The 27078-nt window shown below is 38.8% G+C and overlaps 1 long non-coding RNA gene across 1 annotated transcript; it reads right to left on the reverse strand.

The window, feature by feature from the left end:
* Positions 1 to 18428: 18428 nt before the first annotated feature.
* Positions 18429 to 24878, reverse strand: LOC138730524 (uncharacterized). The gene is made up of 2 exons (XR_011339039.1): positions 24128 to 24878; positions 18429 to 20300 (listed from the first exon to the last, which is right to left on the reverse strand). It is a non-coding gene; the product is annotated as an uncharacterized lncRNA (long non-coding RNA).
* Positions 24879 to 27078: the final 2200 nt, after the last annotated feature.

Genomic DNA, 27078 nt, shown 5'->3' on the forward strand with positions numbered 1-27078 from the left:
GAACCACATACTCTTGAGAGAGCTGGAATGGGCACTGTTTTTCTTGTTGTAATGCACTCTGTCCCTTAAGCCTTAACATGTGTTAGCCAGATAAACTGAAAAGATGGAGACACAAAAGTGGGAATGGCTCAGAGTGGGGATCTGTTCTGAGTAGCCCTGGTCATCCTTGCATTTTACACCTATGGCTCCTACATAAAACTTCTGGGCATGGTGTGGTCTAGAGCTGAAGTAGTACGAGGCAGCACATCACTAGAGCAGAATGACCACTGTGCTGGTACATGCGTGGAGAATAAAGCCATCACAGATAATAGTAGCCTGAAGGTTGAAGACAAAAATCACAATGTACTTATAGCCTGTTTAATTCTTACACCTCTGTGGGGACTCCAACACATTTCTAGGAACTGGAAATTAATTCTGTTACATTGCTCTGACTATATTATAATCATGCTGGGCACACTCTTGCGAGTATAATGTTTTCCATAATCTTGTCCAATTTTTATCTTACTTTGTGTTTGTCTTCAGCTGTACAAACCCTGTTCCATTAACTATAATGTCCATACTGGTAATTGGTACAGTAGCATTTTCAGGTACTGCCTAGCTCGAACATGAACTGCTTTGAAGAGGAGAACAGTCCCATGGGAACTGGATACTTCAGCATCAAACCTGTTATCTCATGTCTAGGCTACTCACAGTTTATATTTAGGTGGAGAACAGAATACTAACTGGAGAAAAACCACTTAATGCAAAAGTCCATTTTACCTTTTTTTTTTTTTTCTCTTTTTTTACCAGGCCTTCTCCTCAGTACTCAGGAATTTTTTGTGGCACCTGCGTGCTGTACTGGATGGTAGGCAAGCTCTGGGAGAGCAGGGAAGTTGACAAGGTGGTAGTGGACCCACTTTATTCTGACATTTCAATGTACACTGAAGATTATTCCAAAATTACAAGACTAAGCTATAGCTATTAAAAGTAATTATTTTCAGTGCAAATCAAAATAAATGAGAGCTGCAGTGTATATATTGTCAGGGGTTCAAACTTTAATTCTCTCATGTTAGTACACTTACTCACTGCCACTTCCCTTATTAAAGTCATGGAAAGTTACATTTCTATACCTCAATTGATTTTTTTGACTTGATGATGTGTCAAATCATGATGAAAAAAATTTCAGCCAAGAATAAAGAAAACAGACTGCTATATTTGAATGCATAAACTGCTATTTTGGAAATTTCTGAAGTGAGGTTTTTTTGTCTCATATGTGCTTACATGCCTGGAGAGATTTTAAATTAGAGGTAGAAGAGAAGGGAAGAGAAGAGAAACCTTTTTAGGTAAGTTTATGAAAGCTCTCTTAGTTCTAAAACTATATTATGTATGAAGTAGCAAGATCCTCTATTGTGTATTAAATTGACATCATGATTCCCTTTTTAAAATTTTGAAGAGTACTCAGGTGAATTAACTGGATGTAGATAGTGCATACATCTAATGTATTTATTCCAGAACTTCTATGAACCTACTTCCTTTAGGAATAAAACATTTGATTGTATCTGTCCCAGGAACAAGGTATTGACAGCAAATTCATTTAACTTCAGTTCATATGTTGGAGGTGCTGTGGGTTCCAAGGATAAACATGTCACGATATTATGAACTAGTATTACCATTTTGATCAGCCAAGGATTTCTTCTCTTCTGGCTTTACTAATAAGGTCAGCTGGAAGGTAGGGCACAACAGACGAGGCGAGAAGAGACTTGGAAGACATTGTAGCCACTGTTGTGAGTCATCCTCTTTTAATCACATAGGCAAAATCCTATGGGCATGTGGGATAATACATAAAGGAAGGCAAAATCTTGCTTGCTGTGAAAGAGCTGTTCTTTTGTTACAAACATTCAGCTGACTTCAGTGAAGCAATGCCAATTTCTGTTAGCAGAGGCTTTGGTTCTGAGCATACATATGTGCATTAATAAACAGTAGAAGTCCTTCTTCAGGCTGCAGACAGTAGCAGCCAAGTAAGCGCTGTAGCTAGGATGACATCCAGGCACCTTTGTCACTTGTCAGCCAGTGTATCCGAGCCCCGCTTTTTTTAACTGATTTGACACACAGACCTTATATCTAATAATGTTTATTAATAACATGCAATATATGTTCTGTATAGAATATTGCTAAATTAAAAGGCAAGCTGCAATCCAGAAGGAAAAGAAAATGTTCATGGTGTGTGGCTGGAGCTGTATAGTGCGTGCCTTTGGTTCAGCAGATTTAATGAAAAAAGGAAAGAATCAGCACTTCAAAGAAGCTCTATACATACCAAAAAGGAGTTGTTCCTGGATAAGCTTGTAGGTACGCTACTGCTGTTTTTATGAATGTTAGCTGGGCAAACTAAATTTGTTATACACAGTTTGGTCCTTTAGATGATAAGTGAAATCAAGTGGTTCTTGTGATAGCTGTAAAAATACTTAAAAGTCTCTTGAGACTCAGCAAGGAGAGGGCTAACTGAAAGACAGCATCCTGGATGAGGTGCACTGGTGGTAGCTGAGCTTTGGGGGGGTGAGAAAAATTTCTCAGGATACATCACTAACAGCTGGTACAATAAATTAGTGTATAGTATAGCGTGAATGGATGGATGAATGGCAAGCAAATCCTTTGGGAACTTGCAGACCTCAGGTAAATCTGGGAATGACAGACCTTGTGCTGCATTTCTGACGTGGAGACACTTTGATGACAGAAGAGTCTACCCTGAAGGGGGCTGGTCCAGTAGCTGGCAAGGAGATGAAGTGTAGAGCTAGACCACAGAGCTGCAGAACATGCTGTAGTGTGGCAGTCACCCTTCAGTGCAGGCTTGTGAATAAACTGCAATCCACAATACTAAATTTATAGTGATGTGCCTTACCACCTGATGTTGTGACCCGGTGTGGGCATGTATCAATGTGTTTAATGAAGATTTTATTAAATGGTGTCTTCGGCTTTGTACTAAGATGTATTTCCTGATTTGCTGTTTTTAAGATAGCTGTTGTTTGACTTAATACCCATGAATAACCTGTCTCTTGCATTCCTGTTATGCCTGACCTGGTACTGTAACTTCATTTCTCTTTGAGCTACAGTTTTATGAGTAGAACAAATGCTTGAACTGTGAAATCCATTTATTTTTCTCTGAATATTTCAGTTTTATAAATTTTTTAAGAGTATGAATTTTGCTCTCATAATCAATTGGATGTTGTTCACTGCTTGATTTCAAATCTGACACAGTACCTCCATGCTTATTTATCCTCATGTGCAGCCGAACATCCACCTACCAACCTTCTCCTCCTGCTATTCTGCTGGAAATCTGTGCTGGATTTCCCTTGGAACACTTATTGTGTTCTGATAGGGGATAGGCTAAAAGATGCCAAATTATCATCACCTTTGAACGTACTGAGAGAAGAAACAGATTTTTCAGTCCAGAAAGTGACTGCATTTTTCCATCTCTTGCTGTAATAGTAGACACTTGTGATCCAGAATATGCTGTCAGTTGAAAAATGGTCCTTGCTGAGGAAACATTGATTTTGTTTTTCCCATGTGTAAAAAGTGGATTTTTTTTAAATTTAAAAGCACAAGCAAATATTGTTCTTTACCTGCATGTTGCTATTCTTTTACCAATCATAATGGTTCAGTTTTTTAAAACATTCTTTATTACATTACTGTTTTCACCCAAAGGATTTGTTATTGTGAGTTTAAAGAGATACTATGCATATGCATATACATACATACCCATGCACACACATTTATTACCAATGAGCATGTTATGATGCGTGGAGTAAAAACAGTCGCATCTCATTTGTCCATTTCCACCTAATGGACCTTGATTTCCTTGTTTTGCTTAGTTTTGGCTCACAGTTTATTGTATGGGTTGTGTCAGTGCCCCAGAAATGAAGACTGAGACTGCTTGGTTTGCAAAAGCAGTTCCTGTAATTCCTGACTGTCTGAAAGTTATATGGCTTCCCGTTACATGTATGCCAACTTTTAATGAGGACAGGAGTGAGAATGGAAACAGACTCCGTTACAAGTTAAAGGTGCTTCTGAGTTATCTTTCTGGATGGACTTTATCTCTGGTCAAGATGGTGGCCCATCCATGCCTGTCTCATTTCCTACTCAACACCTTTCTGTAGGAGATTCTCTGTTTCAAGAGCATCCTCAGCTTTGGTGTGAGGTGGTAGAATACCCTTCTATTGGTGCTGAAACACGGTGGGGATCCTGTGGTCTTAAAACTGGCAATGCTCCGGTTTGAAAAGACTCTTGAGTTTCGCCTGAACTGGGTGCACTTGACTCGTTAATTTTTTTGGACAGTGATACGTATATATGTATCTTTATATAAACTTCACAACTTAATAAAAAATGTAAATGATAAAATCTTATGTATATATTTTTAATAAAAAATTAGTCTGATTACATATATCTACAAAAACAAATCAGGAAATGAAGAACTGCTTAAGGAAAGGAGAAAAGAATAAATTGGTTTTAGATTACTTATTAGGTACATCCCTGAAATACTACATTGCTTTATTATTTGATTAAGGACAAAATGAGTAAATAAAGCAAAGAATAAACATTTCTTCCACTAGGAAAGCTGCTGTTCTCTGTCACACAGAATTAACCAAAACATAAAAGTATTTCTATAAAATCTCATGAAAAATAGTAGCAACCATGGGTTTAGCACTATCGCAAGGTTTTTCTATTTGTATTTGAGAATGGTTTGTGCTATTTTACACAGAACAAGACCTACTGGAAAAGGCCTAGTCAATTTGTAGAGAAAATTATTGATTTTCTGATAAGTTTAAGTGCACTGGTGTGGAAAGGATGGTCTTACGCGTCTAAAGCATTTTTCAAATGTAAACAGCGGTGGGCTTTGACCAGTCTGCATTTGTGTTTGCTCAGGACCTGGCACCCTGGAGACACCGTACTGTAGTAATAGGGGTAGAATCACTGTAAAAATAGAACAAACCCTGTAATAACAGGAATACTTTCTAGCCTCTATGTGCTGTAAATATGAAAACTACATAGCACTGTGATGTCCAGTCACTTTACAGAGAAGACGAGTGCTAGGCCCCCTGCTTGAAAGGACAGGAAACCATAGCCAAGGAGGCTTGGGAGGATTTCCTTGAATTCAGCACCAGGACCCTGGCAGAACTGGCTTACAATCCAACTCCGCACATCCCTGTCCAGTGAGCTACCTTTGAAACTGGTCTGGAATGCGGTAGTGATGTTGGTGATTATTGTGTTTTGATCCAAGAGCGTAGTGGTAATGTGTACATATCACCACACTATCACTTATGTAATTTTTCCAAACATTTATAAATAATTCAAACTTCAGGTTGGAAGTGGCACATCAAAGGTATCTTGTCACATCCCCTTGCCTTTTTACATCAAAGGAGCACTGGAGACAGTGCTGACATGTTATAGCCATTAAATAAAATGCAGCATTTTGAAGTGAATGACATTTGAGTACCAGACTTTGGCTTATAAGGGGAAAGTAAAAGCTTTGCTAATAAATCTGATCAGAGCACTGCTATCCTGAGGACAGTCAAGAGGAGCATATTGACACTGGAAACCATTGTCATTTTAAACAGAGACTAGAGGCTGTTTTTGACAAACTAAAAGAAGATTATTGGGTAGAGAGGCCAGGGTTCTTCGTGGTGACCATTCCTCTTAAATAACCTGTCATTATTTTAATGAAATGTTATCCATGTCACCTTCTGCAGAAGTGGGAACCACTGCCTTCAGCAAAAGGAAACAGCATCCCAGTCTCAAATTGAAACCCAAAGCAAACCCAGACTTCAGATCTGATTTTATTAAAATGCAAACCTAGAGATGTTTGAAGATATCTTTGACCTTCAAGTTCTTTTCTTAAATATGGCAACAGCAGATGGTGTTGCTGAATATTTCAAGTTGTATGAACGAACACATTCAGAGATGGACATGGTACAGACAAAGCCTAGAAACACTTGGGAAGGATTCAGAAGGCAGAACTGCCCAAAAAATTAAGAAAGCACCCAACGTAAGTGATGACTGGTCATGACACATTGGCAGAAAACAACACAGTTTGTTAGTAACACAGGAAAGGAAACAAAGTTCATTCTGTGTAAGGACACCTAACCTCCTGTTGACCTTCTTAAATTTGGAGAGTTATGTTATAGACAGGAGCGCCAGCTTTCCTGGAGTGCGTGAAGGAGGTGAAGGAAATGAAACTAACATGGAGAATCCTGTTAGTGAGTGACAATGCAATGCCTGCTGTGACAGGACATTTGGAAGGTAGTGTATGCATTTTAAGGAGGTTTTAATCAATCGATTACAAGGGTTACTAGGAGAGAAATGCCATTTTCTATGAAAGCTTAAGAGATGTTCAGTTTAAACTGTCTGGATATTATTAGTACAATATGATGATTTTTTTTTTTTAAGGTAATGTAATAATTTTTGCAGCAAAGAAATGTAGGTAAAAGATCTCCAGGGATCATTAGTTTAATCTACCAAAATGTACGGTGCTCCACTGCCCTCTTTTGCCTTGTATGTGGAAGAGCAGCAGTCTAAGTAATGTACCATCATAGCAGCAGGTAGTTTTCTCTTCCAAGGTAAGTACCTTTTGAAATGGCTTGCAGACCAGTGGCAGACCACAAGTGATCCTTTGGGAATCTTATCTTTCCTGCTACAAAAGGAAAAATACTACAGATATGACCTCTTCTTTTACATGCCTAAGGACCAAACACTTGTCCTTCACTCTTGTAGATTTCCCACTGAATTCTTAAATGCTAATTAGAGTTTGATCCCAGGTGTATTTTTTTCAGAAAGCATTGTGACTCAAAACATCAAAAAGGGATCCTGAAGAAATGAAATTAAGAGCTGCCTCAGGGCTTGCCCTTCATGTGAGTTCTGCTGGGAACAAGTACAGCCTGGTTAATATTGCCTCAGTGAGCTATTTTGCAAAGGAGGCAATCACCTTAACTATTTATTACCTGTCAGTCTTGCTTATCAGGAAAAAAGTGTTTAGAAATTCTGTGCTAGCCTTTCAAAATCTTCCTTCTAGTTAACAGGGCAGTCTTGAATAACTATATTTACAGTTATCTTTCTATTTTTCACAGTTGGTTGTACTCTCTAGCAACTTGAAAAATATTTTATTTTCCTACCATTTCAACACTGAAATTGATGTAGTAAAAGAATAGCCTTGGGGTTATATTAGTGTCTTATTGTCTTGCCAAGATATTTTTTTGCTTTTGCACAAGCATCATTGACAGTAAAAACACAACTCTTGAAACAGTTTTTATCTGTTAGACTTCCTGCAAAGTCAGTAAAGAATAATAACACATCAGGAACAAATTAATCCATCCAAGCAGTGTTGTCTCCTGGGTGAACTTGGCTGTCTGCATTTTTACAGCTAGAACTTGTGAGTTTTGTTATTTCATTTTATGGGGAAATGAGACTTTTGTGCAATAATTATTTGTTCAATAATATAGGTGGAAACATACAGAAACATATGACTTAGAAAATGTTTATACTTCTATGTTGCATATATTGTATTACATCCTTAGACTTTCAATTACAAGACGTAGGTTTACAACATCTAGCCAATGTTTGCATTTAACGTGAAGAGGTTATAATTTGAGGATGCTTAACTTTTATTTCAGTTGTTGTAAATGACAACTCATTTGTTACCACTGAAAAGATTCACTGAAATATTTTCAGTGGATATTTTCACAAACTAGTGAATAACAGCCATGGAGATGTTGATACGGTAGTGTACCGATTGCTATATTAAAGTCAGGGAGCAGGGGAGTTGGATAGAAGAAATTGAGAAGACAGCTGGGAAAGCAAAAGAGCATTGCAGAGCTTGAGAGAGCTGTTTCAAGGAGGTGGCAAAGCCAGGGAGATCCAGGGAGGAGCATAAGGATGTAATGGAGCACCCAGACATAGCACCCAGAGTTTTTTTCCCTGCTCAGCCCAACATTTGGCCCAGCTCCAGTGTATTTTCAGCATGTCTCAACGTACCTACCTTCCTCCAGCAGACTCTCTGAAGACTGGAGAAACTGAAGCTGTGGCACTGGATATAAGTAGGCAGCCATTGTAACACAGCTGCCTGACAGATGTGTGAAAGTTATCTCATGCTTGGCAGCTTTATGATACCAAACATGTTGAGGTAACAAACATCATAGAATTCACAGCAAATAATCTATGATATGTTTTCCTTTCTCCAGCTTCAACTTGGCTTGGCTTGGCTTCCCTTCTGAAGCTCTACTTATCTACGGATGGTAAATTCTAACTGGCACAATGCTTCTTAATTCCTGTACAATGCTTGAGTTCAGTTGTGAAGGTGCAAAAGTTCCTTTGGTTTTTTTCTTGTTTATTTTAGAAAAATAACCCATCTTTCAAGCCCGATGCCCAGAAAGCTAAGTTAGGCTTTCAGGTTATTCAAGAATCTGTTTCCTACTTTGAAGCAATACATTTTTAAAGTCTTAATTTTATTAGCTGAAGATGGAATATGTGAAGAACTGGAGCACCATGACACAGCACTAGTGCTGAAAACCTGTAATAGAAGCACTTAACTACCACCCCATGGGATAAATGGAAAGCATCTACATTAGAGTTTTGGTTGGATCAAGAGCATGCTTTTGAAATGAGACCAGCTTTTGGTTCATATCACAGAGATCTACCAGTGACTATGAAAGGGCTTCTCTCTGGCAGCACAAGATGCAGTCCAGGAGATCCTGAGAGCTCCAGGAGCTGTCATTTACTAGAAAAATATAGCTATCTTTTACAAGTTACAGAATTTTCCAGAAGCTTCAACTATAAGGGCTTCAAGCTCTAACTAGCTCCAAACTGACTCCAAATGTTACATAGGACCGAATCCACATAATTGCTTTCTCCCCTGTTTTGTAGGATATTCAGCTGTGAAGCAATCATTGATGGTGCCAAGTTCATCTGTAAACTGTTATGACACTTGGGCAGCTTGTCCCAGCAACTGAAGCCCCTCATCATGGATATTTTATTGGATATTCAATGACTGTTCTTTATCTCGCAGCATTCTACACTTGATAGTATTTTTAACTCTAAATATGTATAACAGTAGCTGTAAAAATCTATATTAATTAAGGTTAGTATCAGGAAGATAATAAACTGATCATATTTTATGTTCTTGTAATGTGGAAATTTGTGTAATCAGACATATAAATAATTCTTCAGTTGTCTTTTTTATGAGGCTCCAATTTGCAAGGCCATTGTATACTTACCATCAACTCAGATTAGTCCAAGATTTCACTTTTAATTTTTCCACGATATTATAAAGTATTTTTCTACTTCAGTGATGAAAATTTTCACCCAGAGTAGCCACTCTTCTGGGCTGCTGTTATTCTAGCAAATTATTTTTATATTGCAAATTCATAGTATTTTGTGAGTGCAGCTGTGGAAAGATGCAAAGGGCAGTAGCTATGTATGTCCCATTGAGCTTCAAAGGAAATTGATGCCAAAAAAAATCTAGTATTTTTGATTTTTATTTTTTTAATTATTTTAAGGCCTTCCAGTATATTGGACAGTAAAAGAACAGCAGTAAATACCAAACTCTTGAGAATTCAAGTGAAATGTTTATAGGATTTGTCAAAAAGAATAAAGAAGTGTGTTAATCTCTTAATAACAGAAATGCATGACAATTGTATTGGATTATCTAATTATTAAAAAAAAAAATAAGTAAAAAATACCTGCATGGGATCTTTAGGCTCAAATAGTCTACATGTCAGAATAATGGTCTGATCCTCTACAATGATTTTTGAAAAGTTGTAACCAGTTGGGAAATAGCTGAATACAAGCATCTATATTGCTAGCTAAAGAGACTATAAAACTGTAAATAGACAGAAGACGTGTAGGGGAGAAAGGATGCATTTTTTTTTGAAAAACGAGGCAAGGAATCTCACTATTATTATTCAGTAAGTTTCATGTTTAGCTATGGTTAATTACTGTTAAAGAATGATAGAAAAAGATGTATTCAGATATCTGAAGTATGACCAGCACACACATGAATATCCAAAGATAAAATCATGTTGGATAGCGTCATATTTTTCTGAGGAAATAAAACAATTTAAGAGTTACTAGAGATGATGTGTGTCTAGAATGTAATACAACATTTGACACTGAGTGTCACAAAGCGCTGTGCTGAAAAAGAGAAGATTGGTTTCAGTACAGTGAACACTTGCATCAACACTGACAAACAGCTCACTGCAGGACTGTATAGAAGATGGCAGGTGTTAGGAATTAGACAGGAACATTTTCAGTGAGATATCTGAACAGAAATTACAGGTCATATTTTATTTAACATCTGATGGTCAGGAACATCCTTATCTTGTGGTTCTGCGGTCCGTAGCAGACTTCCCTTAGTTACAGGGTGGTAATAATAATTGATTAAAAAATTGAGGATATAGTTTGCAAATTTCACTTTCCCCATTTGCAAGACAACTTTTGCTGCAATTTAGGTCCATCTCTAATAAAGTTCAGGGGACACTTCCACAGGATAGATTAAGTGGGATTCATAAAGGCTCATTTTCAGGATGGACACTCTTCCTTGGATCTTCTATTTTGAGTAGCAATAGATCTCCATTCAGTGTCTTAATTTAATTACCTCGGATTACTGTCTAGAAAGGCTTGTCACGTGCCATCAGTGAAACAGGAAGCTAGGAGATCTTACTCTTTTGGCTAATTAAAAAGCATACAATCAAGTCTGAGTCCTAATGAAGTCAGTTCAAACCTTCTCAAGTTATATCTGGGTGAAGTTTGAGCAGATGTGTCACAGTACTGCTCCGCCAAGGTAACAGGGACTGAATTGTAAAAAATGGTCTGAATTTAACATCAGAGGATGGATTTTGCCCCTTATAGTTTGAAGAAATCTGTGAGTAAATCAGCCACCTCCATTAGCAACACCGACAGGAGAACATAAACTACCATAAAATGTAAAGTTTATCAACTCCTGAAATTCAAGCAGAGTGGAAATAAATTTTTCCAGGCCATTGATGTCTCAAGTCGGTATAGTAGACTGGGCTCCAGCAGAAGTGAAAACTCACTTGTGAAAGCACTCAGTAACAGCAGTCAGAAAGCCAGGGCGTTCCCACTGCCTGATTCACTTACCATACTTTGGCACCAAGGAAAAATCCAACCACGAAAGATGCAACACCTGAGCTGTGACTGTACTGTATGGCATTTGTGCATTGCCAGCGGTTCCTCGGTGTCTAAATGAACTCCGAAGGGCAGCCTAACCAAGTGGCTGGTGCCTTCCACCTGGGATGTGGCAACAGCAGCATCATCTTTGAGAAGAGCACAAAACTGACTTGGGGCAGAAAATCGTAATGACCTAGCATTGCTGTGTGACTTGGCAAACCAAGAGGTTCCCCAGAGAGCCTTTTAGTTCAAAAGGCTTTAATATCAATCCCACAAAAGTCACAACCATAACCACTACTTGTCTGGCACAGTAAAAAACAGACCAGGGCCTCCGTGGCCTGGGCATCCCACCTCAGTGCTCAGAGTCTGCAAAACGCTGTTTCTTGAAGACACTGACAGTACGGTGACGATGGCTGCACAACTGAGGATCCAGCTGTCACCGGCGTTTCTAGGCCAAGTATAGTCCATCAGATTTGTATGTGTTATAATATAAAAAATACAGAAGACTCAACAATGTATTTTTAAATACTAATTTTGTAGTCAAGCTAATTGTCAAATAAAAGTACGCTAAACAAGTCATCTGCCTTGAAAGGTGCAAAGAAAGTGAGGGAAATATGGTTTTTCAGACTATTTTGTCTTTAAAGGACTATGCTTAGCAAATGGAAAACCATAGTGAGTGTCCATTAAGGGTAGTGGAAAAGCATTGAGTTGCATAGTATGTGACCTGAACAGAGCAATTAGAAGGCTGACAAGAGTTGGCTTTGAGTGTATGAAAGATTTTTTCCTTCATGCCTCTTTATTTCTGGAGTAAAAATACAGACAAAGGATAATTGCACTCTAACTTGAGAAAGACTCTGCAAGTTGACAGCTGAGGAAGTTCTCCCTTTCTGTAATTCATATGGATCTTTAACGCAAGGTAGCTGGCATTTCTGAACGTGTTTTCATTTGAAGTAAAGATTAGCTTGCTATTGTTTTTATGTGACTGGCAGGACTTCAAGATTCTGATTCTAGTAACTAATGATTCTGCAATGATAGAAGTACTATTTCTATTTCAATTAATAATCTTTAGGGGAAAAAATCAGATTGGCATTTTTATGAAAAGATAAAAAAACCCTCCACAGTATTTTATTAAATAAACTGGAAAGAAACTTCTCTACAAGCTTGCAACATGAACAGAATGGAGGACAAACCAGAACAAAATAAATGTACCCTTTGGTAAAAGACTTGAGTGCTGAAAGATGTATGTTTTCGAAGAATCTTGTAAATAGCAATCAGTTTGTGCAATCATATGGTTTTATCTTTTTGTTTATTTCATAAATTGTATTAGGGTTTTTTTTACAACAGTAATGAAAAACTATTTTATTACTCTCCCTTCTCCCTCGAGGAACACCAATGAAAGCCAGGTTTTCTTCAGAGATGCATAAAGGTACCATTGACTTTAGTGAGTGCTTAATATCTATCCTTTGATGAGAGAATTTGGTCCTAAGATGTGTCCAGTTAAAGAAGTGCCTAAAAGATTCACTTCATAAAGGAGCTTTCATGAGAATTAACCAGTGAACGGCAATGATTTTTTTTTTTTCACCTAGTCAGTACTTTGTTATTTCTGGAGCCCAGTGGTTTGGCTGATTGTGTAATGTTCATTGAAAATAAACGTGAATCAGAGTACTCTTGTTTTATGTTATTTTTTTCTTTTCTATTACAGTGCTGGCTGACATTTTACCTGACATTTTAGAACCCAGCTAGAAATTTTTCACTTTGGGTCTTTTGTCGTGCTGAATGCATGCGAGTGCTCCATGGTTTTCACCCAAAAAAATGAGGTGGTGTGTTGCTCCCCCTCTGATGAGGGAGACCCTGGAGCTCCCTAAAGCATTACTGAAATCACTGAATCTTTGTGAAAACTCTAGTTCCATCCTTCCATTTTCTTTGGATTGTCTGCCGGTTTCTGAAAGCTGTGACAACTCAATTGTAGCTGCACAATAGCGTGAGCAACCTTGGCATGTATGGATCTCATTGAAGAAGTAGATGTAGTAAAAAGAAGAAACCCAGACAAGTAAAAATGAGGCAGTGACATAAGAATATAATTAAAACTGCTTGAATGACTAGTCTCTGTTGGTGAAAACCCATGGATAATTTAAAAGGGAAATTTCTCTAAGTACTGTGACAGTGATGGCAACTGTCATGATTGTATTTGATTAGATTCTGTTGTTCTTAAACCCCTCAACTTTGACTTTCTAATTACATCTGATTACATTAGCCTCTTTATACTTTAAAGAAAACCATGTGTGAAATGATCAAGACTGTAGAAAAATAGTGGCATCTTACTGTACAGAAAGGTTCACAGGCTAGGTAACAGATTTAAAAGAAATTCCCCAAATACTAATTTTTAAGAATGTTATTGCTTTTTAGGTTAAACATGCTTTTTTTTGAGCCAGGTGCCTGCTAAAATGCCCTAATGTAAGTCAGGCTTATCTGAACTTGACATTCAGATCAGGGTTTGGGGTGCACTATCCTGCCCAGCCAGGGCTGGGGGCGAGAGGCAAGAGCCAGAGGCAGGAGCCAGAGGCAGATGCTGCTCAGTGATCTTGCCACCTTAGCAAAGGGAGGCCTGGCTGCCTGGAGGCCCCTCAGCCCAGGCTTTCCCCTGGTTTTCGCTGGGTTCCTGGGGTTTAGGTGCAAAACTTAATGGCCCTGAGGACTTGGCTCTGGCAGTCCTGGTTTACCAGCACACGTTGCATTCCCTGCACTTGCATTCTCACTGCTCCGAGTGCTGTTTGCAAGGAAGTTGACAATTTAACAATGCTTTTTGCATTGAAAAGATTTCTGTGCTATATTTGGCTGCTTTCTTTTATGAAAATCCACCTTTAGTTGGTGTTTCTGAAGTAGCTGAGTGCCTGGATGAGACTCTGAGGGTAACACTTGGCCTGCCATCAGGAAAGGGATCTCTGCAGCACTTGAGCAAAGCAGGAGCAGGAGATGTCCCAGTATCAAGGGTGTCTCTCTGAGGAGCACCTTATATTTTTGGGGATTGCACGGTTGAGAAATATTGCATTGAGTCATGTATCTGTCACTCTTCAGCGCATGCTCAGGCACAGGCTGTGTGCTGAAGTTCAGCTGCAAATCAGGAACAACGCTATCCTACCTGGCAGTTTGGCAACACACTGAAAATCCCACCATCAGCAATTGGCTTTTCGGTGTGAACGTGTCCCTGCTAACTACAGTGGCTCAGATAAGCTTGTTAAGTGATGCAGATGGACGGACGTTTGCTCATGGAGAGAGCTGTTTTTGTTTGGGAAAGTTATCAGATACTAGAATGATTCATCTGCTACTTCAGGCTAGCTGTTAAGTTTTCCTTCAAGTCAAATCAAACAGTTGCTGTTGGTATGAAAAACAGGGAAGGCAGGCAGACTAAAAGAAAGGACACCTTATAATTAAAATCAGGCTTGATCGTCTACCTTTCTTCATTATACTACTGAAGAAAATGGTAGGTTTTAGTTCCAACAATCAAGACACTCCAAGCAATATCCAGCTGTAGCAATGCAGCTTCAGGCTAAGCAAGAGCTAATATTACAGCTAAGTATTTTAAAATGCTGTTAATCTTCAATGCCAACATAATATTTGGAAAAAAAAAAAAATTAGTGTAGGCCTCTTAAAAATGGACATTGGCATAGTCATGAAGTGGCAGCTGACCTGCAAGTGTGGTGTTGCCTAGCAATCCCTCACCATCAGGCAAATTGGGAAAGGGGGTTAGAGTGATTTACGCCAGGGAAGAGATAAATGCTAATTTTCTCCAGAAGGTTCTGGTTTATGTAGTTATTAGGAAGGATATTAGCTCATGACCTCTTTCCCTTTATATTTTTCTTTTTTAACAAGTCAAAGAGCATTTTGAAACAGACCGTCAGTTCAAAGAAAAGTCCGTGAGAACACAAGTGCACTTGCTCCCAGAACACTAATTTAACAAAAGTTTGAGATAAGTGGTAAGTTTAGAGGGAAAGGATAATGAATGATACAAAAGGAATATTGTTTTAAAACTTCCATGAAAGTTTTGGTAGCTACTTTGATTTCTGGATCAGTTACTAGATTCAATCCTGACCCTGCTGCTGAGTCCGTGCAGGTGGGATGTTGAACCTGCCTGGAGTTCAGCTGCTGCCAGCCTGCTTGAGTTCACTCTGGGACCCAGGCCTGAATTAACTAATGGTCTGGGTTAAGACAGATGAGAAAGACTCACATGCTCACTGGCTCAGGTCACTGGGGAGCTCTAGTACCGATGCACTGTGATGGAATGGGAGTATTTTGGATTTGGAAACTTGGTGGCAGAGGTTGAGAGTTTGGTGGAGATAACAAGATTTTTTCTCCCTCCTTCCATTTTGATGTACAATCCGCTTTTCACACCTCTGTGGCAACATAAATGGAAGGGGGGAGGCATTTTGTTTCACCCTGGTTGCCTTCTCCACACAAATCTCTTGCTGGATGTCAGCAGTAAAGTGGAAGATTTGTTTTTCAGACTTACCGGTTATGCTGTAGAAGATGCAGGGTGCAATGATGTCTCTTGGCGTACTGTGTGGCTGACAAGATGTCTTTGTGCTGTACATAATCTCTTGGTTTTTTTCTGGATATTTTTCCTGTCTCTTGGAAATCACAAGAAGGGTGCCATCTCCTCCACATCCCTTAAAAGCACTTGTGGCCAGGCAGTTATTGCGCTTCCAGAGCACAGGGGCTATAGGTGTGCCAAGCCTCTTTGTGTAAACTGCATTGATTCCCTGTACTCCCTCACACTTAGGTCTGCACACAGCCCAAACCCAGACTGAGCTCTCATTCCAAAGGTTTCTGTATGGAATTGATTTCGCACCTTAATAAACTGAGCTTGTAGCACCCCAGGAATACATTCAATTGAGAGTTGCAACGTTTGCTATGTCTGACACATGAGCTGCTGTATATAAAGGTGTTGAGAACTGAAGCACAGTATAGATTAGAATAGGTGAAATATTCAGAACTGTTACATGTATATTGTGTGATTAATTTCTATGGAAGATATTATCGCATGTTAGGTGCCCTTAGAAAATAAGCACAATAGCTTTTCATTTGCTGGTTATTTTAGCACATGGCCAAAGAATGAAAAGAGTTTAATACCTCTATTGCTTAATCTGAAAATGTGACATTTCTATAGCCAATGACAAATGACTTTCCAGGCATATTTCTGAGTTTATTTAAACTGAGAGGTAGCTGTTCTCTTTCTGAAATGTCAGAATGCTTGTCTGAGGAATACAGATACCTCTCTCCTTTAAGTGGCATTAAGTATGTGAGAGCAGGATTCACAGGGTCAAATACAGACCCCTTTGTGCAATAAAAGACTCCCAAGTCATAAATCGTCTCTTTATATAAGTATCCAAAAAGTTTTCAGCACATTTTTGTCTTGACCTTTTAACACAGACAATAGTACTTCTGCTTGCTAGGCAACTGATTTTTGCTCTTCCCTTGAGAGGTTAAAATGAAATAGCAGTGATTTTTTACCACTGCTTCACAGCACTGCAGAAGGAAAATATCTTTAATCAGAATACATGGCCTCAGGAAATTACTGACTGGTATTATGAAAATAACTGAAAATATTTCAGAAGCCCCCACTGTTACAAATGGGACTGCTTGCCAGTGTACCATTTTAATGACAATTTCGAGAGGAGACAAAGCCTGACAACACGTATCATGGCAGGGAAATCAGAGCTGCATCCAGAGAGAGCAATTTCAGGCAGGAAGTAGTGGGAGAGTTTCACAGTTCCTTTCAGGTAAGTGATGTAACCATCATACAAATGTGGAAAATAAGTTAAAATGCCACATAAAAATTCTCCTAAGTCAGGTAGAGAAGAAAATCCCCCACAAAATGTACCTAAAACTTTCTGTGGACATGTGTTTCTACCCAGTGTCATCACTGCAGCTTCCCGTGACTTTGACAATAAAAAACAGAACCAGTCACTATTAATGATTTAGTGATACTGAGTGAAGTGACCATGCGTGCTTTATAAATATTTGCCTTTTGTCTTTATTAATAGACAGATTTTGCTAAGCTGCCAAAATAATTTGTTTTCAGAGGGGAGGGCAGGCTTCTGTTTGACCCACAAGTAACGGGGAGAAAATGAACTTACATATAAGTAATAATAAAACATTTTAATCCAAAGTTAATACAAAGTCTAATCATACTCCCATCTTCACACAGACTTTGCTTTTGCAGGGTACTGTGCAAGCTTCCCATTCTCAGATGAACTGTGAAAAACTGTGCGCCTATGTATCTGCCTAAGAGCAAAGGCTCCCTGAAGAACCGTGAAGATTCTGACCGTGTTTGCATGGGCATCCTGTTAGCTTGCACGCCTCATCTGTGTCCTCAGTCCCCAATTCACGGCCATAACTTGCTTCGTCTCACTCTCGGCTTGATCACTGGGGATGTTAGTCAAGGATGCAGAAGCAGGTGTCTGGCTCTGGGGGTGTGCGCTCACTCTTTCCTGCCTTTGTCAAGACTGCAGCCATCACACAAGGTCATTAACTGTGTGCCCTTACCCAGCCTGGAAAAGGCACCTACGGAGCAAGACATGCCTTTGAACCAAAGTGAGAAGATGGACAATGCAGTGCAGAGTGTTCTTGGCTCTGACAAAATATGACTTACTTACCAAATGGGGCTTAAAGACCTTTAGCAGAGAGGAGCCAAGGAACAGGAAACCTGGGCTCATTTCACTGTGCATATCAGGCTGAGACCAAACACAGAGTAGCTGTGCTAACATGTGAAAAGTCATCTGATAAAAGGCTGCTGCCAAAGAGGCACAACTTGGAGGAGGAATAGCCTCAATGTGTTCTTTTTCTTGGTTTTGGTTCCAGAAGATGACTCCGTCTCATGACTGTAATAATACTCAATCATCATGCTATAATTAAGGGCTTTTCATGTAATCATCTGTAGAACTGATTACTTTGGGCTATACCCTGCTGATGCTGAGCTTCCTGGCAAAATTCCCACTGACATCAGTAAGAGAAGGATTGGACCTTTCCTCAGCACTTTACTGCTATTGTTTGACAATACCATGCTTTTCAGGCAGTTTGCAATGGAGATTAATTATTTAGACTCTTGATTCTTGGAATATTGAAGTGGCACTGTAAGAGATAACATGCTCATTCTCAGAAGCTTGAGTTTGTTCTGGGCATCAATGCTTCCAAGGGGTACAACACCAAAGGAAGGCACAAACAGGTATGAAAAAGATTTTATCCAAGAGGTTGAAAACAATAGACTCTCAAGGCATGAAAAATGGGAAGGAAGATGAAAGATTTTTATTGTAGATGATATAGCAACATTTGTTTGCTTTTTCAAACAGTAAAAAAATAAGCAATTAAGCAATCAAATACAGAAAAGCTTCAAAATGTAGTACACCCACAGATCTATTCATTGTTTTTTAAACATGTATTTCAACCTTTTTAGCCAAGTTTTCCCATTAACTCTGATGTGACCAGGATGCCCGTGAGAATAGTAGGATCTGAAAAAGCATTGGACATTTATAAGGATAGCCAGAACACACACTACGTGAGCTCTATGAGCTCTAGTTTGTAAAGGTTAAGAGCTTGCTTTTAGACGTATTGAATGTATGTAATTTATTTTGACTTGAGCTGGAGTTCAGGGCATGCAGCGCTTTTAGAGAACAGACCTTAATTTCCTGTCAAAAGGGCCAAGTGTCTCTATATTCAGATATTCTTGCTTTTCATAATTTACACTGCAGTAGCAATTAAGGGATACCATTATAGACAATGATCCCATTGTGCTAGAAATAACAGTTGTTCATTACTGTGGAGGCCTTCGACTCTAAAGCCAAGGCAGTTATTGGAGACAGTTCATGGAAAAGTGAAGAGCAAATCCCTGTAGTGCCTGTTTTCTGGCACCAGGCACAGGTGCTTGGATATGTTCTGTTGAAGTCCTCTGCTTCACCAACATGCAGGCAGGCCACTCCAGGTGGTGGCACATGTTCCCAAGTGTTGCACAAGGGGACACTGCAGCTCTGCCTCTAGAACTGTGTAGGTCAGAGCTGGGGAGCCCAGCCTGTTCATATGGGGACAGGGCAAGCACCGGGCTGAGGGACTGCAGCTCTTGCTGTTGGGTAAGAGACACGTCATCACCAAACATTATTTCTCCCTCCTTCCAGCAGAGCCTTTGATGTAGTTCTCTGTCAGAAGGAGAACAGCAGAATATTCTTTGCGGTGGTTTGAGTTTTCAATCAACTAGGCATTTGTGAGTGTGTTCAGCAGAGTTGGTTGCCTCCTTGTCCGTGTGAGGCATCTTCTGTGAGGGCATCACAGGAGGCATTCTGCCCAAATACTCGGTTTCCAGTCACAAAACAGCAGCTCAAAGGTTGCAGAGATGGGTCACTGAGTGCAGGAACACTTCTCCCCTTCCTGGTGTAAGCCTTTACAGGTAGATTACACAGGTGCACCTATGTTACCCTAAGCTGTGCTGTGCTGTGCCATGGGGCTTGTGTGTTTTTATAGTGCCCTAACCACAGTTCTCAAGGAATATACTTGATAAATACTTTCAAAGATGTCCAATCTTAACAAATAGTTGTAGGAGTATTCCAAATACTGTGAATGGCATGTGGATTTTTATGAATACACCCGCACTAGCTCAGCAGATGCAGAGTGGAGATAGTACTCCAGACTGGGTTCTTCAGGGGTTTTTACTTTGGACCAGATCTAGTTTGATGGATACCTGCTCATCCTAGTATCGTCTTGTGGAGGGTCTTTTCTGCCGTAGCCCAGATGGCTCCAGGGTGCAGGCCAGTCAGGCTGCTGGGACAGGCAGGAGCTCTGCCTCATGGTGCACCACCTGCTACCTGCTCTCCCATGTGCATGCATTGTGTTGTCAGAAATACACCGAAAATCTGGCTTTATGCATGGCACTTCAGCTGAATGATCTCTTCAGTGAGCTAATGCACTGAGCCATATTACAGCAGGCATGATAGTCTAAAGCACAGTGTGAGACTCAGGACTACGTTGCTGCTAATCCTAACACTTCCCTTAAATGTACACCTCTCTCCGTCCATCATTTTATCTGCTTATTTGCCTTGCTTGGATTTTATGAGGATTCAATTTTGCTCATTAGTCCAGAGATGTGAAGGTCTTTATGTAACTAGGCACTGTAAAAAATAATAAATAAATATCCAAATACAGTAATAAAGCTTGTTTGTCATCATACTACAAGGAAGGAAAGGAGGAAGGGAGGGAGGGAGAAAAGGAAGGAAAGAAGGAAGGAAGGAAGGAAGGACGGAAGGACACACAGACAAACCGCTTGATAAGGATATTTTCAAAGAGAGGAAATGCTGAGAGGAGAGGTGTTAAAACTCGGGTAGTAAAACAACAGTGGGTAAAAAAGAAAATACTGCCAGCAAATAATTTTTTTCTCAAAAAAGCAAACATTTCCACAGTGTTGAAAAGCTCACCCCAACATCCTTAGTCAACATAAAAATATTCTGCTTTGTGATTTACAAGTGTTTAATTTTCCTATTCCTTTCACATTGACTTTATAATCAGATTTATTGGAATACCAAATACAATATTACATTATGTGCCTACTAGATATTGATATACATAGGACAGTATTTTGACAGTATCTGTATTTAATACCTAAACCTCATAATTTTCCAGAGTTTTTTCTCTGAGAGGAATTTTATTTTTTTTATTCTGATTCATCATGAAAACAAATTTGAAATGTTAGTGTTCCCCTAAGCGTGGAAATTCTTACCAGCTGTAATTATAATTATCCTAGATAATTTTGTTTCTGAAGCCAAATAGAGCAATGGCAAATAGAATATTCAGGCCTACATATTGTAGCCTATTGATATTCAGAACTTATGCTTTCCATTTGAGCAATTTTTCTTAATTTTTATTTTCTGCTTGTGTATACGACTTATATAAGACACACTTATTCTAAAATAGCTTTCAGTAATTTTTCAGTCATTTTCAGTCATTTTGTTCCATTGTTTCTAATATCAGACATCTCAGCACTGGGATCTTTTAAGGCACAAAATGTCTCTAATTTTATAAGCTAACAGTTGTTTGACCTTTTGCCCTTTTGGTTAAGTTATGAGACTAGAGAACAGACTGCTGATAGTAAAAGAAAAATATGTATGGGAAGTAAAGACTTTTGCATAATTTAGCCTGCAGTTTTGTAGAATCATGTGATGCTTTTATTTTTATTTTTATTTTTATTTTTATTTTTATTTTTATTTTATAGGGTCACTTTCTGAAGCAAGCCCACAGCCTAATTACGGAGGGGGGGGTCAGTAAATAAATCTGAGACTCAAAGGTGATGGTGTGAAGTCTAGTGCTAAGCAGAATAATCCCAGGTTAGAGCAGAGGTCCTCTATAGCATTTACATTTTAGTTCGTGCTGTTTTATTTTTATCTTTGGAAAACCTGCCCCAAAAGCAAACTGAGCTTGGGGCCCCTAGGATTTAGAAGACTGAGGATCATCTCCCAGGTCACTCAAAAGAGACCATTAGAGAGAAACACGGACTTTAAATTGCAATCAATGTAGAAAGGCATTTTTTGCATTGGAAGATGATTTTGGCTGCTGCTTTCTTTTCTGTTTGTCATCTATTGCTACAGACCCAAAAGTATCATAGAATGCTTTGGGTTGGAAGGGACCTTAAAGATCCATCTAGTTCCAACCCCTTTGCCAGGGGCAGAGACACCTTCCACTAGACCAGCTCTGCCCTTTCATTTCATTTGCAGATGAGCATCATGCCCAAAGAGAACCAAAGCCTAATGAGATGTGTTTCACAGACTTACTGGTCTTTGAGTCTTGAACTTAGTGAGTTACCAGAAAAAATTCTCAGTCTGAATATTTTATATATTTCTTGTAAAGATATTAACGGCTGAAAATCAGTGTTTGACAGAAGGTTTGCAGCCTGGCCATAGCACCAGGACTTTCAAGGACACTGTTGGCAATATTGGCCCTGAGACTGTGCAGCTCTGTCTTTCCTTAAGTTGGACTGTACCTGCTGCTGGGGTGTTGCCACTCTGTGACACAGAAAATGATAGGTGAAATTGAAACTTCATTTTAAGCCCTTAACTTCTCATGTCACTTGACTATACCCTCTAAGGCAAATGATTTATGATAGTGGATTTGCCCTCCTCACTCTGCTAGGAGATGAAGCAATGCCTGACAGGTTATCCATCTTCATCGCTGCTATTTTGATTGGAAGTGGTGAGTGCTAAAGATGCAGGAGACAGTAATGGTGCCTTCTGGAATATTAAGAGGTGAAGAAATACACTTGAGGAACTGGCCGATTATTGGGGGGGGCGGGGCAAAAAAAATCAGAAAGAAAATCTCTTTTAGGAAGTCATTGTTTTTGTTTGCTGAATCTACTAACTAGTCCGTAGGGGTTTTGTCATGTAATGTTCATTAATCTGAATAGATATATTTCTTTCTGGATGCATACTAGGGATTATTTCTTAGACTTGAATATTTTCAATCAGTTTCTTTTATAACGAATAAAAAAGGAGACTGACAAGAAGGAAAGCTAAAAAATTTGCAAATCCAGTAATTATAGCAAAATTACTATGTTAGGTTTTCTTCTGCTTTCCAGACTGCCGGTGATACTGCCAGAGATGGCTGGCAGTTAGGAGTGCTTGGTATTCTGGTAGTGACCCTCCTACTTCCCCAGCCAGCTCCTCGGAAGAGTCCCCGCATGGAGACATGAGAGCATGGGTTCTGGTTTCTCTGTAGAGATGTCAGAGGCAGAAGCCTCACGCTTGAAGTGCAAGTACAAGCAAAGAAAGGCAAAAGCTTTGCCTCAGTAGACTGAAGCAAGGAAACAATAAAATAAGTAACTAGGTAGACAAAAAGCCATGCTTTTTTCTTATTCCAAGCTCTGCCTAAGAAGGCTGGTAAATAAAATCAGTCAATCCATGGAGCAATTCCTAGACAGGGAAATCAGTTAATGCAGAGCAGAGAGTGGAGCTGATGGAAGGAGGTTGTATGTACCATCACAACATGCTCACTTGTTTTCCCCTCAAACAAATATTTCCTATAATCATTAATGATAATATATGGAGATGCTGGCCTGAGGTGATTAAATCACTCCACACCTGAGATGCATGTGTTTTTTAGTTACTAATAATCTGGTTTAGGTTTTGATTAGTGGCTACAAGGTATCACAAAGTGTATCTTCAGTGTAGTGAACTCTGTTCTCCTCTGTCTCGTAAATGTGGAATAAACGTGAAGTCAGCAGTGTGCCACTGGTGCATAACAAGCTTAATTGAAGGTAAAATGATTTCTATTTGCAGACATAATGCTAATACTGAAAGAAGAGTAAAGTTCCCCTTTATGCAGGAGAACTGAATGCAGCAAAAACTGGTTTGTCTAGGAGCAAAAAAAAACCCCAAGCTAAAGTAGATATACTAAACAGGACCGTCATACAATGCAACAATCAGAATAATGGCTTGAGGTTATTAAGGAAAAATCATTGAAACTATCAGACTAGTGCATAGCAGAAAAAAGCAAACAGGATAATAGATTGCAATATATTACAAGAAAATAACAGAGAGGAGGTCTGATTCTTGGTATATAGAAAAACTTATTTTTCTGGAAAAAGATGAAGCATCTGCACTCAACAGGTATGTTAATTTTCATATAAGGTTTGCAGCTTTTGTATCAATGTGTACATGAAGTATTTGCTTTTAGAAAATTATATTGATTGATTTTTTATTTTTTTTTTTTTTTGAAAAAGCATTGCAATACATTCTGTGAGCTTAGAGAATGACACAGCAAAAATAAGAGTGAAGTAATCAGCATGGTTCCCCCCGCCCCCAGCAGGAATAAATCGTTACAACTGTAAATCAAACAAGTTATTACAGGGCTGAAACAGCCCTGAAAATTTCAAGTAACAACAGCTAATTAAAGAGGAAAAGCTGAGATCAAGCCTTATATTTAAAATGTTTCAAGAACTCATTGCAAATACCTTTATTTTCTTTCTTGTCTTCCTCTTTCACTCCCTCTCTCAAGTGGCAAATAATAATTGTTGGAAAGAATAGAAAAAATATTTCTTACAAATTGTCCTTAGCAGCGTAGTGAGCTAATTGGTGGCGGGGTGATGCAGTCTTGGAGTTTGGATGGAGAATGACACAGATGGTGAAGAGTTATGTGCTGATGAGAGAGCAGATGCTGTTGAAGGCATTTTGTGGGATTAGATAAAGTTCTGGCTCATCTACATCAGCAGAACTGATCTCGTTATTCTCAGCACATGAGATTTCACCTTCTAAAGCCAGGTCTGGATGGCTGTAATGTAGTGTGCCAGTGCTCGAGATAGCCAATAAAATCGGGGAGCAGACTATTAGGAAATCATCTACCACAGTTGTCATCTGTATTTTCATATGATCTCGCAGTTAAAAATAGGGAAGAGAGCAACACAGTATGACTAGCCAATTCTGTGCAGGCCTTGACAAGAACATCTCTTGTCCGTAGTTCACTTAATACCCATACATTAATCTCTGCCTAGTTTACCCTGGCAGTTTCACACTGTAAATCTATGGAATGCTCTTTATATTGACACTTCTTTCTGTAAATCAGTCTCAGTTACATTATAGCCACTCCATAGTACATTTTGAATAGGAGGTGTCTAAATAAAAGTTAACAGATTGCGCTGTATTGTGAACTCCCTTTGAAGAGACATAAATGATCTTTTACCGTAAACAGGAAATGAGTAAGACAAAAAAGCAGTATCTAAAATAATAAGTATATAAAGCAGTATATGAAAGCAGTATATAAAATAATAAAAATTAAAGATAGACTAGGAAATATGCTTCATATTTCACAGAAAAAAAAGGGCTATGCAATGAAATTAGGAGGTAGTAAATTACAAAATGTTAAAAAAAATTGTAACACAATGTGTATAACTAGGCTATGAAACCCAGCAAAAGTAGAGTAGCCTAAATAAAATTAAAAAATAATTTGGAGAGTCATCTAGGTATCAAATATATCTAAAGAGACAGTTAATTACAGAAGGAGGAAAAATGGATATGAAATCTTCAGAATTTTAGTCTAACAATCATTGCTAAATATCAGTATAGTGAGAAAGAAAGTGAAGATATTGTGTAGAGGATTGTCTGCTGAGGAGATTTTCAACTTCCCTCTGAGATATCTAGTTCTGATCATTTTAGAACATACATACATGTATGTCCTGACCTTCTCTCCCATCCAGCATGGCTGTTAAAGTGTTTGATTCCCATCTCTGAACTACAGATCACACATTCATCCATATGCATTTCTAAGTAAAATTTTCTTCCATCAAATCATGACTTAAATTAACCTTTTGATTAGAGTAGGAGCAGTTAATAATTAAATAGAAGGAAAACTAAACCTGCATGTAAAAAAGGCAGTTCTTTGGGTGTGACTACAAGCAAATTTATGCCCTTTTGTGTATATAAACTGTATTTTGATTAACCAGTCAAGTTCTCTTTTGGTTCGTACTCTCCCTATTTAATCAACAATTGCAAGTGAGATAGAATCAGATCCTTGATTGATATTGATGGTTTGTTGTAAACAGTTGGTTGCAAGACAATGCAAAACAAGGGCATGATTGATATTGCAACAAACAAAAAACAAGGAAAGCCAGATGCAGAATTTAGTTTTACCTTGATTCCTCCTTGAAAAAAATATTTAAACATGGTGAATTGACTGATAATAATAATTATTAGCAGAACATCAAAAAAAGACAGACTGGCCACAACCAAGATGGGCACAAGATTCAACATGCAAGTTGCAGGAAAACCCCTTGTTTTGCAATTAGAAACCCAGCCAGTGAAATCACGAGCATCAAGCCACTTATCCTGTACGTAATGTATGGTTTTGGTTGCTTGCTTTTCTTTAATCTACAACAGTAGTAAAGGCTCATGGCTTTTTCACTTCTGATAGATAAAAACCTGTTTGCTAAGGGCTTCTAACTTGAGTATGGTTATTGGGAGAATTTGCTCCTCATTTTTGTGTAACAAGTACACGTTATAGCCAGTATAACTTTTTAAAAAGCTGAAATTGATTTATATATATATAAAAAAAAATCCCTGCTTTTTTGAGAAAAGAATTAATAGTGCTAAACCAACCCCTTTAAACACTACCTTGTTAAGTCCTGGGTGCAGGAAATGCCTGTGGTGGTGAGACCCCCTGCCCTGGGCCACTTGCCAATTCAGGGTAAGCCAGGCACGTTGAGAAAAGAATTCCCATTGAAAAATGCAGTCAGTTGGAGCTTTAGGGCACTCCCTTAACGTACCCGAGACTGCTGTGCTTGGGAAAGTACTGGAATTACTGACGACCGGTTATCTCGTGACAGCCTGGTACACCTGCTACCCACATTGCAGCAATGATACCAAAACTGTACTATCTGGAAAGTACTGGAATTGTACAGTTGGTAAAAAGTACTGTGGTTACCTAACATGAGTTTTGGCAACAAGTAATGACCAAAGTCAATCATCTGTGAGCCTATAAACAGCAATCCTAAGCAAGACCATTTTGAGATCTCTGGGACCGCAGTGGGCTGCACTCAGCATCTGCCCCTGAACTGGGACTGGACTAAGACAAGGAGTGGGGTGAAGCCAGGCTTCTTATGACTCAACGATTGCCCGTAGAGAATGCTGATGTATTTAAAGTGCATTGATCTTGAAAGGAGGGAAACTTTGGCCAGGTTGAAATCTGTGTGTTCAGATCCGTGAATCTGTGTGATTGTACCTCTTTGTGTGTGATTGGATTTAACCTTGTAGTAAGTACAGTGTGTACCTTGCCATTTTTGAATCTGTAATAGAGTTGCTGATTTGATTCTAGCAAATCTTATTGAATCACTTAGAATCACTTTGTTCATCAACTGATGATTGCTAATAGAAATTATATACTTCTATTTTGTGTTTTACCTCAATAAATCCA

This window comes from Phaenicophaeus curvirostris, chromosome 1 (assembly GCF_032191515.1).
Source record: "Phaenicophaeus curvirostris isolate KB17595 chromosome 1, BPBGC_Pcur_1.0, whole genome shotgun sequence".
NCBI lineage: Eukaryota > Metazoa > Chordata > Aves > Cuculiformes > Cuculidae > Phaenicophaeus > Phaenicophaeus curvirostris.